The 16,994-nt window shown below is 47.7% G+C and overlaps 1 protein-coding gene across 3 annotated transcripts in view; it reads right to left on the reverse strand.

The window, feature by feature from the left end:
• The window catches only part of LOC115174920 (ankyrin repeat domain-containing protein 6), a 35,372-nt gene extending 26,248 nt beyond the window's left edge, over positions 1 to 9,124 (reverse strand). For all 3 annotated transcript variants that reach the window (XM_029733946.1, XM_029733947.1, XM_029733945.1), the window contains exon 1: positions 8,764 to 9,124. The gene's annotated coding sequence lies outside the window, so the exon portion shown is untranslated. The remainder of the gene's footprint in view (positions 1 to 8,763) is intronic.
• Positions 9,125 to 16,994: the final 7,870 nt, after the last annotated feature.

Below are 16,994 nucleotides of genomic sequence, written 5' to 3' on the forward strand. Positions count from 1 at the left end.
CTACAGACCTAAATATACTACATAGTCAAAAAGTCTCAAGTTTTAACACTACTAGCTATATATTTTCCTGCTCTTAATCATCAATGTAACTTTGTCCGAATTAAAGGGTCAGTTGTCAGCTGCCAAGAAGTGAGAAAACTACACACCTGAGTAAGTGCACAGTACTTGATACTTATGAAGCATGTCAGGAATTCTGCTACTCAAAGGTTATCTCAGTTCTAGACTCCACTGAAGTTGTTGGTAAGTGTGAGGATTTCAGGACTGTTGTATGACAAAATAAGACAATTGTTGGAGGTTTTAAGAATATCGAACAAAAATGTAGGATCAATATAGCTGCAAGCAGTAAGGAAACAGGGTACTGGCTTATGAGCAGGCTGAGAGAGACAGTTGCAAGGAAGCAACTCTCTATCGCTGCCAACAACCCTAATATTGGTGTAACTATGAACGAAGTGCATTTTTTACCCATGTTCAAAATAGCTAACATGAACTAGATAAGTGAAACTAGTGTTGCTATGGCATCACAACACCCAACCTCTACTACTATTACATTACACAGTGTGCTTTTAAACGTGACAAACCCCACAAACACTATTCTTGTTGACAGAAACAAAGGATTTCCCGGGGGGGGGCAATATTTTCAGACACCTGGCAACAGAAACAGTATGGGGAGCGAGCCAACGCTGCAGGGCCTTAATTTACTGGAGAGTGAGTCATAGTGATGCTCACCTCCACCTGAGACATGCACATAGCAGAGCACAGGATGGAGCCGCTCCAAACAACAACATTACATCCACACAATGTGACATAGAACCAACATGCTAGAATGAACACGCAATTGTGTCTTAGAATTCTAAGCCTCCGGGGGTTGTCTAACATTCCCATTAGTGAGGGCATTTTCTCCCTTCATTTGTTTAAGCTCACATCCATCCACCTCATCACAACAAGAGTATGTATTTCTTTAGCACGCTCTGGGGCATAGCCTAGCCTCACACAGGGAGTTAACCTTTCATGTTCTGGACCAGCTGTACCTCTACTGTACCAGAGATGATCTCTCTCTACTCTTACATAAACCTTCCAGAGCTAGCGCCTGTGGGGACACAGGGGGTTACATAAGAAGCCATACAGCCACAGAAAGATGAGATGAGTCTCTGGATTGGAAGAGAAGACCATGCTTGTTTTTTCTCTGTATCAGGGCATCTGCTAGAGCAGTTTCACTAACTCAGTGGGCTGCCGGGCCGGCCGGGCCCCCTTTGGGTCAAGCAGCTTTGTTGTCTGTAATGAAGTTAGCAGAGACAAGAGTCTGACCCCAAAGAATAGTGATCTATCGAATTATCTGGCATGCTGGAGGGGTGTTCCCCAGTGGGTTTTGGAACAGGGATCAGCGACATGATTGGATGATGACTGAGACGAGTGTTCAGCGCAGAGCGGGATTGGCTCCCCAGCCCTGGATTTAGTCAAACTCAGCCATCTGTCTTTCCCCACACCACCTCCAGCAGAGAGCGAGCGAGAGAGAGAAGAAAGAGAAGAGAGGAGAAAGAGAGAGAGAGAGCGAAAACCAGATTAAATCAAAACTTTGACCCGTTCGCTAATCCCCAAATCTATTTCAGCGCCTTTAGCCCTGGTCCTTCCAGGGTTGGCGCCTCGGGGACCGTTGACATAGTTTAAGGAGTTCATTTCTGAGGGGAGGATCTTTTGATTGTTGTCATGGTGTCACTCAAAGTTGTATGGTAACAATCTTTTTCTTTTTTTATATCAAAATAATCACTCCAAGATCATACAACTATCAAATACTATCAAAGGAACAATTCTGAAAGTATATTTTGGGCAACTTGTGAGTGTAGCCTAAAAGGCGTTGCACGGCAAATCCGAGGTCTGCATTGGCTGTGCAGGATTTACGGTGATATGTCCTCTGCAGAAGTCAGGGCATTCATACTTTTTGCGCGCCACAATGTTACAAAATTTGAGAGTTGCACGGCGATGCGGTACGAAGCGCAATTTGGCCTCTGTGTGCCTCTGAAGGCAATTGCATCATACCATCCATACGGCTCCTTCAACCACATTTTCAGATAAAGCATAAATTGACTCTAAGCCTTGAGGCAGGGACGGGCAGGGATGGGCAGGCCCTCAGATAAACCCCCCACCCCCCCCAAAAAAAAATCAGTCGGTCTCAACGTACTGTTGCGATTTAGAATACACCAGGTGCACTTTCTAAATGGTGTTGTGCATCAGCAGTTGTTATCTGGTTATGTTAGTCACTGACAGTCAGTCAATTAGCCCATGTCAGCCTGCGAGCAACTGCAGTCCCTCATGATGAGTTCAGATTTTTGTGGTCCCGACCCCCATCAAAGTTGCCCATCCCTGCCTTGAGGCAAGAACATGCTCACGGCTAGCTAGTGTGCTGTTGTTACTCTGAGGCCGTTGGACAGTGATAATGAAGCTGTTCTGTGTGTGATTGATGGCTGCCAGATGTGAGATTGGAGATAATGCTGGGGTCATGTTGTATGGCTCCTGAGTGGCGCAGCAGTCTAAGGCACTGCATCTCAGTGCTTGAGGCGTCACTACAGACACCCTGTGTCACGTCCTGACCAGTAAAAGGGGTTATTTGTCATTATAGTTATTATATACGGGGAGTTGGGCTAAGTCAGGGGAGAGCCCTGACCTAACTTCCCGGGCATACAGGAGAGAGCCGTGGAGCAAAAAGGAGCCAGTCAAGGAATCAAGCGAGGAGCTTGACACGAGATTCCGGAGAGAGGTACTGGCGGAAAGGGCACGAAGGAGCACCTGTGCTTACTATGGGGAGCGACGGATCAAGCAAGCACCACGTTATGCGGAGATACGCACGGTATCGCCAGTGTGCAGCTACAGCCCGGTGCACTCGGTGAAAGCTCCTCACAGGTGTCATGCTAGAGCCAGCATCGAGCCAGGACCGGTGATGCAAGTTGCAAGCATCAGACCGCCGGTGAGGGTTCATGGCCCAGTGTATCCTGTTCCTGCTCCTCGTACTCTTCCTCCAGTGCGTCAGCCCAGTCCAGTACGTCCTGTTCCTGCTCTCAGCACTTGCCTTGAGGTGTGTGTCACTAGTCTGGCACCTCCAAAGCCAGCCCCACGCATCAGGCCTCCAGTGCGTCTGCCCAGTCCGGTACGTCCTGTTCCTGCTCCTCGCACTAGCCCTGTGGTGCGTGTTACTGTTCTGGCGCCTCCAAAGCCAGCCCCACGCATCAGGCCTCCAGTGCGTCTGCCCAGTCCAGTACGTCCTGTTCCTGCTCTCCGCACTAGCCTTGAGGTGCGTGTCACTAGTCTGGCACCTCCAAAGCCAGCCCCACGCATCAGGCCTCCAGTGCGCAGTTCCCTGTCCAGAGCTTCCGGCGACAGTTCCCCGTCCAAAGCTTCCGCTCTGGACAGGGAACTGCGCACTGGAGGCCTGATGCGTGGGGCTGGCTTAGGAGGCGCCAGACTAGTAACCCGCACCACAGGGCTAGTGCGAGGAGCAGGAACAGGACGTACTGGGCTGGGCAGGCGCACTGGAGGCCTGATGCATGGGGCTGGCTTTGGACAGTTCCCCGTCCAGAGCTTCCGGTGACAGTTCCCCGTCCAGAGCTTCCTGCGACAGTTCCCCGTCCAGAGATTCTGGCGACAGTTCCCCGTCCAGAGCTTCCGGCGACAGTTGCCTGTCCAGTGCTTCCGGCGACGTCCAACAGTCCGGAACCGACAGAGACGGCCCACAGTCCGGAACCGGCAGAGACGGCCTACAGTCCGGAACCTGCAGAGACGGCCTACAGTCCGGAGCCTGCAGAGACGGCCTACAGTCCAGAGCCTGCAGAGACGGCCTACAGTCCGGAGCCTGCAGAGATGGCCTACAGTCCGGAGCCTGCAGAGACGGCCTACAGTCCGGAGCCTGCAGAGACGGCCTACAGTCCGGAGCCTGCAGAGACGCTCCTCAGCCCTGAGTCTCCAGCAACGCTCCTCAGCCCTGTCTCCAGCGACGCTCCTCAGCCAGGAGCCTTCAGGGACGCCCTTCAGCCCGGAGTCTCCAGCGATGCCGTGCAGTCTAGAGTTTTCTGAACGGGAGCTAGGCCCAGAGCCAGAGCCACCTCCGTAGTGGGAGGATTGGGAAGGGGGGGTGTAGCACAGGGACCGTCGTTGACGGTAGCCACCCTCCCTTCCCTCCCTTTAAGTTTTGTGGGTTTTTTGTTTAATGTGCATTCGGGGTCTGCACCTTTCGGGGGGGGGGGGGGGGGGGGGTACTGTCACGTCCTGACCAGTAAAAGGGGTTATTTGTCATTATAGTTGGTCAGGGCGTGGCAGGGGGGTGTTTGTTTTGTGTGTTTGGGTATTGTGGGTTTAGGTTCTAGTTTTCTTATTTCTATGTTTAAATCTAGCTTTTCTATTTCTATGTGAGTTTTGTCAATGACCTCCAATTAGAGGAAGCTGGTTGTTGTTGTCTCTAATTGGAGGCCATATTTAGTTGTGTTTGTTTTCACTGGTTTTTGTGGGTGGTTGTTTCTAGTATAGTCTGTGCACCTTACTGGACAGTTTTCGTTGTTTCTTTTGTTTAAGTGTTTTTCCTTTAATAAAATAAAAAGATGAGCACTTTACCCGCTGCGTTTTGGTCCACTCCTTACGACGCCTATGACACCCTGGTTCGATTCCAGGCTGTATCACAACCGGCCGTGATTGGGAGTCCCATAGGGTGGCGCACAATTGGCCCAGCGTCATCCGGGTTTGGCTGGTGTTGGCCGTCATTGTAAATAAGAATTTGTTCTTAACTGACTTCGCTAGTTAAATAAATAAAGGTTACACATGGCAATAAAACTATTTACCTCTACAATACAACATCACCCTTTAACCTGTTTGGGATAGGGGGCAGTATTTTCAAGGCCGGATAAAAAACGTACCGATTTAATCTGGTTACTACTCCTGCCCAGAAACTAGAATATGCATATAATTAGTAGATTTGGATAGAAAACACTCAAAAGTTTCTAAAACTGTTTGAATGGTGTCTGTGAGTATAACAGAACTCATATGGCAGGCCAAAACCTGAGAAGATTCCATAAAGGAAGTGCCCTGTCTGACAATTTGTTCTTCTTCTGTGGCATCTCTATCAAAAATACAGCATCTCTGCTGTAACGTGACATTTTCTAAGGCTTCCATTGGCTCTCAGAAGGCGCCAGAAAGTGGAATGACGTCTCTGCAGTCTCTGGGCGAAAAACAGCAGGAGTTTTTGTGAGTGGTCAGGCAGGGAACAATGACACTGGAGATGCGCGTCCAAGAGATGACTCCATTTTTTTATTTCAATCTTTGAATGAATACAACGTCGCCCGGTTGGAATATTATCGCTATTTTATGAGAAAAATAGCATAAAAATTGATTTTAAACAGCCTTTGACATGCTTCGAAGTACGGTAATGGAATATTTAGAAATTTTTTGTCATGAAATGCGCTCGCGCGTCACCCTTCGGATAGTGACTTGAACGCACGAACAAAACTGAGGTATTTGAATATAACTATGGATTATTTGGAACCAAAACAACATTTGTTGTTGAAGTAGAAGTCCTGGGAGTGCATTCTGACGAAAAACAGCAAAGGTAATCAAATTTTTCTTATAGTAAATCTGAGTTTGGTGAGGGCTGAACTTGGTGGGTGTCAAATTAGCTAGACATGATGGCCGGGCTATGTACTCAGAATATTGCAAAATGTGCTTTCGCCGAAAAGCTATTTTAAAATCTGACACCGCGATTGCATAAAGGAGTTTTGTATCTAATATTCTTAAAATAATTGTTATGTATTTTGTGAACGTTTATCGTAAGTAATTTAGTACATTCACCGGAAGTTTGCGGTGGGTATGCTAGTTCTGAACATCACATGCTAATGTAAAAAGCAGGTTTTTGATATAAATATGAACTTGATTGAATAAAACATGCATGTATTGTATAACATAATGTCCTAGGAGTGTCATCTGATGAAGATCATCAAAGGTTAGTGCTGCATTTAGCTGTGGTTTTGGTTTTTGTGACATATATGCTTGCTTTGAAAATGGCTGTGTGATTATTTTTGGCAGGGTACTCTCCTGACATAATCTAATGTTTTGCTTTCGCTGTAAAGCCTTTTTGAAATCGGACAATGTGGTTAGATTAACGAGAGTCTTGTCTTTAAAATGGTGTAAAATAGTAATATGTTTGAGAAATTGAAGTTATAGCATTTTTGAGGTATTTGTATTTCGCGCCACGCTCTACCATTGGATAGTGGTGAGGCGTTCCGCTAGCAGAACGTCTGTCCCTAACAGGTTTTAATACCCCTCAGATAATGATGGTATCTTGATGGAAAGGGTTCTAGGCTGACAGTTGGTCCTAATCCAAATAAAAGGCCAATGACTGAACTCCTAGTGACCTTCTAGTCTTGGGAAATATGACTACAAAACATTTCCTTCCAGATCATAAGAAAACCTCTTTATCTTGGTCATCATATAGCACTTAGAATCTCAACATCAAAGGTATTACCAGCAGACACTGACAATGAATAAGTGAGGTTTAGGATGTTGTCGTTACAAGACCAGCACTAACATAGTAATACACACACACACACTTCCAGCTGTGGGAAGCTACTGTACTGACCAAAGACTCTAGATTGGCCAATCAAGTCATCATAATCATCTGATTTGGATTCATTGTCCTGGACCACTGAACAGAGAAGGCCACTTGTGTTAGTCAGATGGAGGCTTTCCTTTTAGTGCTTTAGTCTACAAAGATTTTCTCCACCCATGAGTTACATTAAATACACACTTTCTCTCTCTCTCTCTCTCACACACACACACACACACACACACACACACACACACACACACACACACACACACACACACACACACACACACACACAGCTCTCTCTTTCGGTCTCCTCACATACAGACACAAAGGCACAGACACACACAATAACAAGTGCACGGCTGGACTGCCAGCCTTGCCACCCAGTCTCCAGCTGGAGAGGACTAATGAATGTTAATGTGTGAGCTGAGGGGCAGCCCACCCTGCTCCCCAGAAGAGAGCACTCACTCCCCCTGCTACCACTACTTTGTTAACAGCTTCTCTGTTCAGCTTGCCTCTGAAAGGAAGGACCAATATTTTCTATATTGTTCAGTTATCTGCACTTAATGGTAGCAGATTTGACTGTGCTGAAAGAGCAAGGAGCTGTGGGTAATGACAAGCATTTATTGTTTCAAGAAACCAATAGAGGTTTAGATCCCCTGCTAGGCAAAAGACTGAAGAAATCTTTCTTTATTGTGCTACCAGGCTATTCACTTGCTCCTTCAATGGCCCACTAGGCAGCTTGAGCTCCTATTAAATCCCAAGTAAAGACCAATTTACAAAATGATTTATGTCTAAAAGTGCACTTCTGTTTTACAATCTCCCCATTAGACTTGCATTCCCTAAAATGTCAATTAAAAAGACAAAACATTGAGCAGTAGTTGGCTAGTAGCCCATCATAAAATGGCTCCTTCCTTAGCACTTATCTTGTACGCTGATAATAGGCATTGTCTCACCACCTGGGAAGAAAAACGGTAATCAATGTAAAAAATAATCTCTGGTTTCCTGATCTCATATGAATTTAATGGGCCCCCTTCCATTATGGGTAATAATTTCCCCATTACACACCTGGTGCCCCACTGACCTCTAAATCACACTGGCCCGCTAATCAGCTCCCCAGGGAACCCAGCAGAAGGCCAGGCGAGGGAGACATCTAGGCAACTCCTACACACACAGACTACATGCATGAACGCTTTCATGATAAGCACAAGACTGAAGAGTGAAGTCAAGACACTAGGCCTATTCAGCACCCTCAGACAAACATCATTCAAATCACTCATTCTGTATTAAACATTGATTGGGATATTATTTACAGCTAAATGAAAACCATATTATTTCCTCTGATATGAAACCCAGAAGAAAGTTATGATCCCTCTATGATGGCTAATGTCAGAAGTTTAAGATGGTTGAGGGAAATTCTGAGTAGCCTCCTTACAGAGTGAGCAAAACTGCTAAAAGTAGTCATCGTGCAGAGAGTTATATGGTTTGTTTAAGTTTCAATCATTGTTTTTTTGTTTGACACACATACAGTGTCACTCTGTTACAGTGGAATTTCCCCTTTACATTTATATAAACGTTCTATTAAAGTGAGTTTTGTACAGCCTAGAGGGATTTCTGCTCATTATTTCATTGTAACACAGTAATTACATTCGACCTGCAATTTATAATGATAAGGCCCAAGCTCCTCTTACATTCCACCTATATGCAAAATTAGGCCATCTCTGCATTTTCCTTTGATATACCTCCTAGCTTCTTCAACTATCCACTCTATCTGGAACTTTCTCCCTTTCTCTCCACCCAATGTAAGATAGGGCATTCACGTTCTGAAATAAACTATTTTATTAATTTGGATTTATATGACATAGTGGCAGGTAGGCTACCCATAGGCACGTGGAATTCTACTAGGGAGGCTACCCATCTAGGAGCCAGACAAGGGTGGTCCCCTTCTGCATAAAACTGTTGAAAAGGCATCACTTTCTGTCTCAAATTGTCAATAATCCAAATGGCAAAGAAAATCTAATTTGATCAAAACAGCCTAGGCTACACAGGTCTCAGATTGAACATGAATAAAAAAGAAACCAAATAATATATTTATTAATGAATTTAGAGAATAGAGAACACGCTAGAAAAACCCATCATCAGCCTACACAAAACTGAAAAAGTAGCAGATATTAAGCTCATACCAAAATGTTCCGCGCGTAATTCCCCAGACGAACTCTCGGTCCGATTACAAATCCTTTGGAGATAAACCCAATTCCAAGCACGAGACGCGGTGCGGGGTATTTAAAGGTAACAAGAAACTTGAGGCGACTTCGATGGCTCCGTTTATCCAGGCAGAGAGTAAAAACATAGGGTCCGCAGCGACGCGCACTGAGTCCCAAGTAAACTCCGTCCGAGTATGTCTTGACACTACCGCCCGTTCAGTCCAATTTGCATATCAATAGCTCGTGACAGCCTCTGTTAATGAGGTGAAATGAACGAGCGCTGATAAGATTCAACTGTTTGGAAAGAGACACAGTCCAGTCCGCGTCAACCGTGTCACTGGCCAGTCACTTTATTTCCTACTAGAAAGTGAAAGGCAATCCCTGTCATTTCAGTTGTATGCTCAACAGGCTCCTCATGCTATGAAATTCCTTACTGTCTACACTCTACCACCCTAGTTATTTATTAACCAGCCATTTTAACAACTGTTTTCTCTGGGTCTGAAAGAGGGTATTTCATTAACCAACAATCAGTTTTGCAAAATCCTACTGAACAAGCACCTAAATAAGGTAATTGGGGCATGCAAGATTATCCAAATCTGGATCATAATGTTTACTTGAACTACAAACTGAAGTAGCAGATTGTTACATGGGTGGTTTTTCAGCACATTTTACATTATCCTACACAAACACTAAATGATAGCCTATGTATTTAAATGTCTCTATACTGTATCATATATCATATGATATTCAATTTCATAAGGGAATGAAATGGACAGCTGTCGCTCAATAAGAAGTTGTTTACTAAACTCCCTACTCAGATGTGTGTATAGTAGGTTACTTCAGTAGCTCAGGGATGATCCCTGTCAGGGGTCAGTGAGGGGTTACAGCAGTAACAGGGCTTGGCCGACCTCTGGGGAATGTTTACATGTTGCCACACTGTCATCATGGCTTAGGAATTCTCTCATTCCAGGTTCTATCTCTCCCAGTCCCAGTTCAGAAACCCCTGAATAATACATCTTAATTAATCCAGTTTTTATTTGAGGATTTGTAAAGCGGTCTTGGGACTTAGCAGTTGTTATTGGGTTAAAAACACTAGGAGGGACTGTCAGATAATCAGCGTATAGATTCGGTGTGGTATTTTTTTTACTAATAGGCTACTGCTGGGATTATAGAATATTCAAAGTCTAAATGCATACAACATTCTGAAACTAAGCAATTAAATGTATTAACACACAAGTCTGTTTGGAAAAAGTGGTAGCCTACAACATGAACGAGAGGGAACTGTACCAAAACTATCAATAATTTGTATTTTATTTTATTCTTGTCCTTCACATATCTGTTACAATCTAAGTTCCCTTGGAAACCTCTAAGATGTATACTTTGCCAAAATTATTTAGCGTGGTGAAGTTATTACACTTTGGATGGTTTATCAATACAAAAGATACAGGTGTCTAGCTTAACTAAGTTGCCGGAGAGGAAGGAAACCTCTCAGGGATTTCACCATGAAGCTAAGTGTGACGTTAAAACACTTATTTCATGAGCTGAATGTCACGTCCTGACCAGTAGAAAGGGTTATTTGTTATTGTAGTTTGGTCAGGACATGGCAGGGGTGTGTTTGTTTTGTGTTGTCGTTTTTTGTTGTTGGTATTGTTCTATGTTTTGTATTTCTATGTTCGTATTTCTAGTTGTTCTATTTCTATGTTAGTTTTGGGAACGACCTCCAATTAGAAGCAGCTGGTTGTCGTTGCTTCTAATTCGAGGCCATATTTATATGGGTTTATTTTCTCTTGTGTTTATGGGTGGTTGTTCCATGTATAGCCTAGTAGCCTTACAGGACTGTTTCGTCGTTGTTTTGTTATTTTTTGTTTTCACGTTTTTTCCTAAAATAAAGAGGAAGATGAGTATACACATTCCCGCTGCATTTTGGTCTACTCCATCCGACACTTGTGACAGAACCACCCACCAAACCAGGACCAAGCAGCGGAGGAAAGAGCAGCAGGAGGGCTATAAGGAGTCATGGACCTGGGAGGAGATCCTGGATGGGGCAGGACCTTGGCACCAGGCTGGGGAGTACCGGCGCCCTAAGGAGGAGCTGGAGGCAGCCAAGGCGGAGCGGCGCCATTACGAGGCGTTAAACGCGCCGAGAGGCAAGTGCGAGAGGCACCCCCAAAAAATGTTTTGGGGGGGGCACACGGGGACTTGGGCAGAGTCAGGATGGAGACCTGAGCCAACTCCCCGTGCTTATTACAGGGAGTGACGGATCAAGAAAGCACCGAGCTATGCGGAAATACGCACGGTATTGCCCAGACGCATTCAAAGGCCGGTGCGATCGGTAGAAGCTCCTCAGTATGGCCAGGCTATATTGAGCACTCAGCCAGAAGGGGTTGTGTGCTCTAGACCTCCAGTGCGTGTTCAAGACCCGGTGTATCCAGTTCCTGCTCCTCGCACTAGCCTTGAGGTGCGTGTCCCTAGTCTGGCACCTCCAAAGCCAGTCCCACGCACCAGGCCTCCAGTGTGTCAGCCCAGTCTAGTACGTCCTGTTCCTGCTCCTCACACTAGCCTTGAGGTGCGTGTCCCTAGTCTGGCGCCTCCTAAGCCAGCCCCACGCACCAGGCCTGTAGTGCGCCTGCCCAGTCCAGTACGTCCTGTTTCTGCTCCTCGCACTAGCCTTGAGGTGCGTGTTACCAGTCTGGCGCCTCCAAAGCCAGCCCCACGAACCAGGCCTGTAGTGCGCCCCTACAGTCCGGAACCGGCGCAGCCAGAGTCGCCCTACAGTCCGGAACCGGCGCAGCCAGAGTCGCCCTACAGTCCGGAACCGGCGCAGCCAGAGTCGCCCTACAGTCCGGAGCTCCCAGAGTCACGCCTCAGCCCGAGGTCTCCAGAGACGCGCATCAGCCCGAGGTCTCCAGAGACGCACCTCAGCCCGAGGTCTCCAGCAACGCGCTACAGCCCTGAGCTTTCAGCGGGGGTGGACAGGTTAGGTTGGGGACTAGGGCCGGAACCTGAGCCACCTCTGCAGGGGGAAGGATTGGGGAAGGGGGGGTGTTTGCACAGGAACCGTCGGTGACGGTGGCCACCCTCCCTTCCCTCCCTTTATTTTGGGGTTATTGTGTTAGGTTTTTTTGTTTCAGGTGCATCCATAACAAACATGGGTACAAAACCCGTTGCGCACCAGTAAACATGTATACAAGCACTTACAACAAACAATTCCACACAAAGACATGGGGGGAACAGAGGGTTAAATACACAACACTTAATGAGGGAAATGAAAACCAGGTGTGTAGGAAAACAAGACAAAACAAATGGAAAATTAAAAGTGGATCGACGATTGCTAGAAGACCGGCGACGCCGACCGCCGAACGCCCCTGAACAAGGAGAGGAACCGACTTTGGTGGAAGTCTTGACAGGAGTAGGCAGTCGCAGGTTTAGAACTACTGAATTTCTTAAAGCACAATATATACCGTAAATTCCGGACTATAAGCCGCAACTTTTTTCCCAGGCTTTGAACCTCGCGGCTTAAACAATGACGCGGCTAATATATGGATTTTACCCGCTTTCAATTTTTTTTTCTCCAAAAAAACACATTCTGTGACATGCTCAGTTTTTTGGCGGCATGAAGCTTTCATTAGACCAATGAAATTGCCTAACGGGTTAAGGTCAAACAACTTTTTTGTTTACTGTTTAGATTAAATCGAGCGCTCTCAAACTTCCCATCATTCTGATTACGGTAGTCATTTTGTCACCCTCATCATGGCAAAGACACGGAGAAATGCATATGATGCAGCTTTCAAGTTGAAGGCGATTGATCTGGCTGTTGGAAAAGGAAATAGAGCTGCTGCACGGGAGCTTGGTCTTAATGAGTCGATGATAAGACGTTGGAAACAGCAGCGTGAGGAATTGACTCAGTGCAAAAAGACAACTAAAGCTTACTGCAAATTTTTTATTTTTTGTTACAAGCCGTGTTTCGTTAAAGCCTATTTATTTTTGTTACAAGCCGTGTTTCGTTAAAGCCTATTTATTTTTGTTACAAGCCGTGTTTCGTTAAAGCCTGTATAAAGTTCATTTGTTTCAATGTACCGGTAGGCACCTGCGGCTTATAGACATGTGCGGCTTATTTATGCTCAAAATAAATAAAAACAAATTATTCAGTGGGTGCGGCTTATATTCAGGTGCGCTTAATAGTCCGGAAATTACAGTATATAAAAGCGGGATGAAACCAAAAGTGCAAAATAAAGTACTCAGGAAATAGTAGGAGAGATTCCTCTCAGGAAAACAAGCAACATTTACAATGACCGACAAAGACAAATGACAGAGGGAGAATATATACAGTGATAGAGTGGGGATTGGAACCAGGTGTGTGTAATGATAGAGAGACAAGTCTGGGGTTGATGAGTGAAGGGCGTTTGCCAGCAGCGGGTTCGGCAGCAGCTAGAAGGCCAGCGATCTCGAACGCCTGAGCTGGACAGGAGGGGGAGCCAAAGTGAAGGCTGGTGTGACAGTTACACACACACACCCACCCCCGAGGCGCTGCTCCAGCAACTGGGCACCGCTGACCTTGGGGACAACCCCGAAGACGTGGTGCGGGTTGGTTGGGACAACACCTGTGGAAGTTCTGAATGAGAGAGCGGTCCAGAACATCCCGCGCCGGAACCCAGCACTGCTCTTCAGAACCATACCCCTCCCAGTCGACCAGGTACTGGACAGAACCCCCACGACGCCGTGAGTCCAACAGGCTGTGGATGGAGTACGCCGGGAACCCCTCGACATCCAAGGGAAAGGGAGGTGCGTTGTGGGGTCCAGCACTAGCCAAGGGACCAGCTGCCACCGGCCTGAGGAGAGATACATGAAATGAGGGTGAGATAAAGTAATTAACGGGGAGCTGTAATCTGTACGTCACCTCATTGACTTTCCTCAGGACTTTGAACAGCCCCACAAACAGGCAGGCGGAGGGGCAGGTCCTTTGTAGAATGCTAGACCCTGTCACCGGGGTGAAAGACCGGGGCCATACTGTGGTGACAATCGGCCTGCGCCTTCTACCGGAGGACGGCACGCTGGAGATGGGTGTGTGCTGTGTTCCAATGCGGGACAGGGGAATAATGGGTGTCACTTTCTCTCTCCGATCCTCTGTGTCATGCACCCTGGACAATGCATCGGCCTTAACATTCTTAGATCCCGGCCAGTAGGAGAGGGTAAAGCGAAACCTGGTGAAGAATAGGGCCCACCTGGCCTGACGGGGGTTCAGCCTCATCACTGCTTGAATATACTCTAGGTTCCAGTGGTCCGTCCAAACAAGGAATGGTTGTTGTTTTCAGCGCTTTCTTGACGGCCAGCAACTCACGATCCCCCATGTCCTAATTCCGCTCCACGGGAGACAGCTTCTATTCACGGAAGGCGCATGGATGGAGTTTAGGCGGCAATCCAGTACGTTGGGAGAGAACAGCCCCTACTCCAACCTCGGAGGCGTTCACCTTCATGATGAAGGGCAGAGACGGGTCAGGAGGAGCCAGAACAGGTGTATTCGTAAAACGTTCCTTGAGCACACGGAAGGCTTCGTTGGCCTCCTCAGTCTAGCGCAGGAGTCTAGGACTTCTCTTCAGGAGGGAGGTGAGAGGGGCCACCACTGTGCTGAAACCCCTAATGAAGCGCCTGAAATAGTTGGCAAAACCTAGAAAGTGCTGCACCGCCTTTATGTTGGATGGAACAGGCCACGACCGTACTGCACTGACCCTATTCTCTTCCGTCTCCACTCCCACGGTCGATATCCAATAGCCCAGGAAGGAGACCGCCTACTGAAAGAAAAGGCACTTCTCCACCTTGGCATACAGGTGATGCCCTATCAGCCTCTCCAAAACGGTCCTGACATGAGAGACATGTTGCTTGCGTGTAGTGGACTATACCAAGATGCTGTCAATGTACACCACTACAAAGCAACCCAACATGTCTCTAAACACCTCGTTAATGAATGATTGAAACACAGAGGGTGCATTGACAGGCCGTAGGGCATTACCCTGTATTCGTAGTGCCCGGTGCTGGTGCTGAAGGCGGTCTTCCATTCATCCCCCTCTGATGCGCACCAGGTTGTAGGCACTGCGTAAATCCAATTTGGTAAAGTACTGAGCACTGTGCATCTGTTCGATCACAGTGGGTATAAGAGGCAGGGGATAACTGAATTTAACAGTTGCTTTATTCAGTGTTTGGTAATCGATACAGGGGTGGAGACCTCTGCCCTTCTTCATGAAAAAGAGCTGGAGGAGGCCGGAGAGGTGGACAGATGGAGGAATCTTTGGGCCAGTGTCTCCTGGACATAGACCTCCATGGCTTCGGTCTCTGCATGCGAGAGAGGGTAGATGTGCCCCGCGGGATGGTAGAACCAGGCAGTAGGTTGATAGTGCAGTCCCATGGGTGATGAGGGGGCAGGCACGTGGCACGAGTCTTCGAAAAAGCCACCTGTAGGTCGTGGTATTCCTCTGGGATAGGGATGTGGGTGGTGTGGTCCGGACTTTCCACGGAGGTGGCACAGATAGACACAGAGAGACACCGCCCCTGACACTCCTGCAACCAACCCAACAACCTCCTCTCTGTCCACGATATCCTGGAATTATGCAACTGTAACCAGGGGAAACCTAAAACTATGGGGTGTGCAGGAGACTCTAAGATGAGAAAAGTGATGCATTCATGGTGGTTGTGAGCAACTGTGAGGGAAATGGGAATCGTGGTCTGGCACACCAGTCCTGTTCCTAGCGGATGGTTGTCGAGGGCATGGACTGGGATAGGGGGTTGTAAAGGTACTAGAGGAATGATAAGGCTACTGACCGGTCTAGGAAATTGCCTGCAGAACCTGAGTCCACTAGAGCAGGACTCAGTGGGGGGCCAGGATAGTCCGGGAAGGTGACCGGAAGGAGGACGGGCTGGGTGGACAGAGAGGAGCGAGGCACGTCCACGCATACATGGGAAGGTGCAGGAGCGCTCCACGGCATGTCGCTTCCTCGCATGGTTCTCCTTCTGGGACAGGTGTTCCAGGGGTGGTCCGACTCCCCGCAGTAGGAGCAGAGACCCTGTTGACGGTGGAGTTAACGTTCCTCTTGGGGAAGGTGCTTCGTGCCCACCTTCATGGGCTCAGTCTCGCTGGAGGTTCCTGGGAGAGACCTGAACCCCCGGGATGGGCGACGATGGGCACGCAGGAGATTATCCAGGCGGATGGCCACTGGTGATGAGCTGGTCCAGCGTGAGGTCCTCATCGCGACAGACCAGTTCGGTCTGGATGTCCGCCTGTAGCCTGCTGTGGAAAACCGTCAACAGGGCCTGGTCGTTCCAGCTAGTGGACGCAGCCACCTTCCGGAAATACAGAGCGTACTCAGACGCTTTTTTGGACGCCTGGCATAGACGGAGGAGACTCACCTCCCTCTCGGCCCTCTGTAGGGTGGTCAAAAACAGCATGGAAGAGTTGGGTGAAGCACTCATAGGACTGCACTTCTGGACCGTCTCTCTCCCATATGGCGTGCGCCCACTCCAGAGACCGGCCTGTCAGCACCGAGATCAACAAGGCCACCTTGTCCCTAACGGAGGCTGTCCCGGCATGATGGGCAAGGTGGAGGTCACACTGCAGGAGAAACCCCCTACAGTGAGCTGGATTGCCGTCAAATCGCTCCGGGAGGGGCAGGTGGACGTTGCTGATTGGACCGGCTGATGTAGATGGTGGTGGGGTGGCTGGATCGACCGCGAGGAGCTGGGAAGGTGGTTGTGTACTCTGCAGCTGGCGTATGATCTGGAGCACCTTGTCCATGGCAGTCCCGAGGTGCTCCAGGCATGAGTCGTGGTATAGGAGCTTCCTATAGCGGAGAGGTCGGGATGTCCTACTGCTTCCTGTTCTCTTGGGTCGGTCATTCTGTCATAAGTGTAGAGAGGAGTAGGCAGGAGGCAGTCGCAGGTTTAGAACTACTGAGTTTAGAGAGAGGGAGGTGTTCCCTTAGCTGCTTCAGAGATGAGAAATTAGGGATTCATTTTATACACTAAACAAAAACATAAACGCAACATGTAAAGTGTTGGTCCCATGTTTCATGAGCTGAAATAAAAGATCCCAGAAATGTTCCATACGAACAAAAAGCATATTTCTCTCAAATGTTTTGCACAAATTTGTTTACATCCCTTTTAATGAGCATTTCTCCTTCTCCAAGATAATCCATCCACCTGACAGGTGTGGTTTATCAAGA

This window comes from Salmo trutta, chromosome 35 (assembly GCF_901001165.1).
Source record: "Salmo trutta chromosome 35, fSalTru1.1, whole genome shotgun sequence".
Lineage (NCBI taxonomy): Eukaryota > Metazoa > Chordata > Actinopteri > Salmoniformes > Salmonidae > Salmo > Salmo trutta.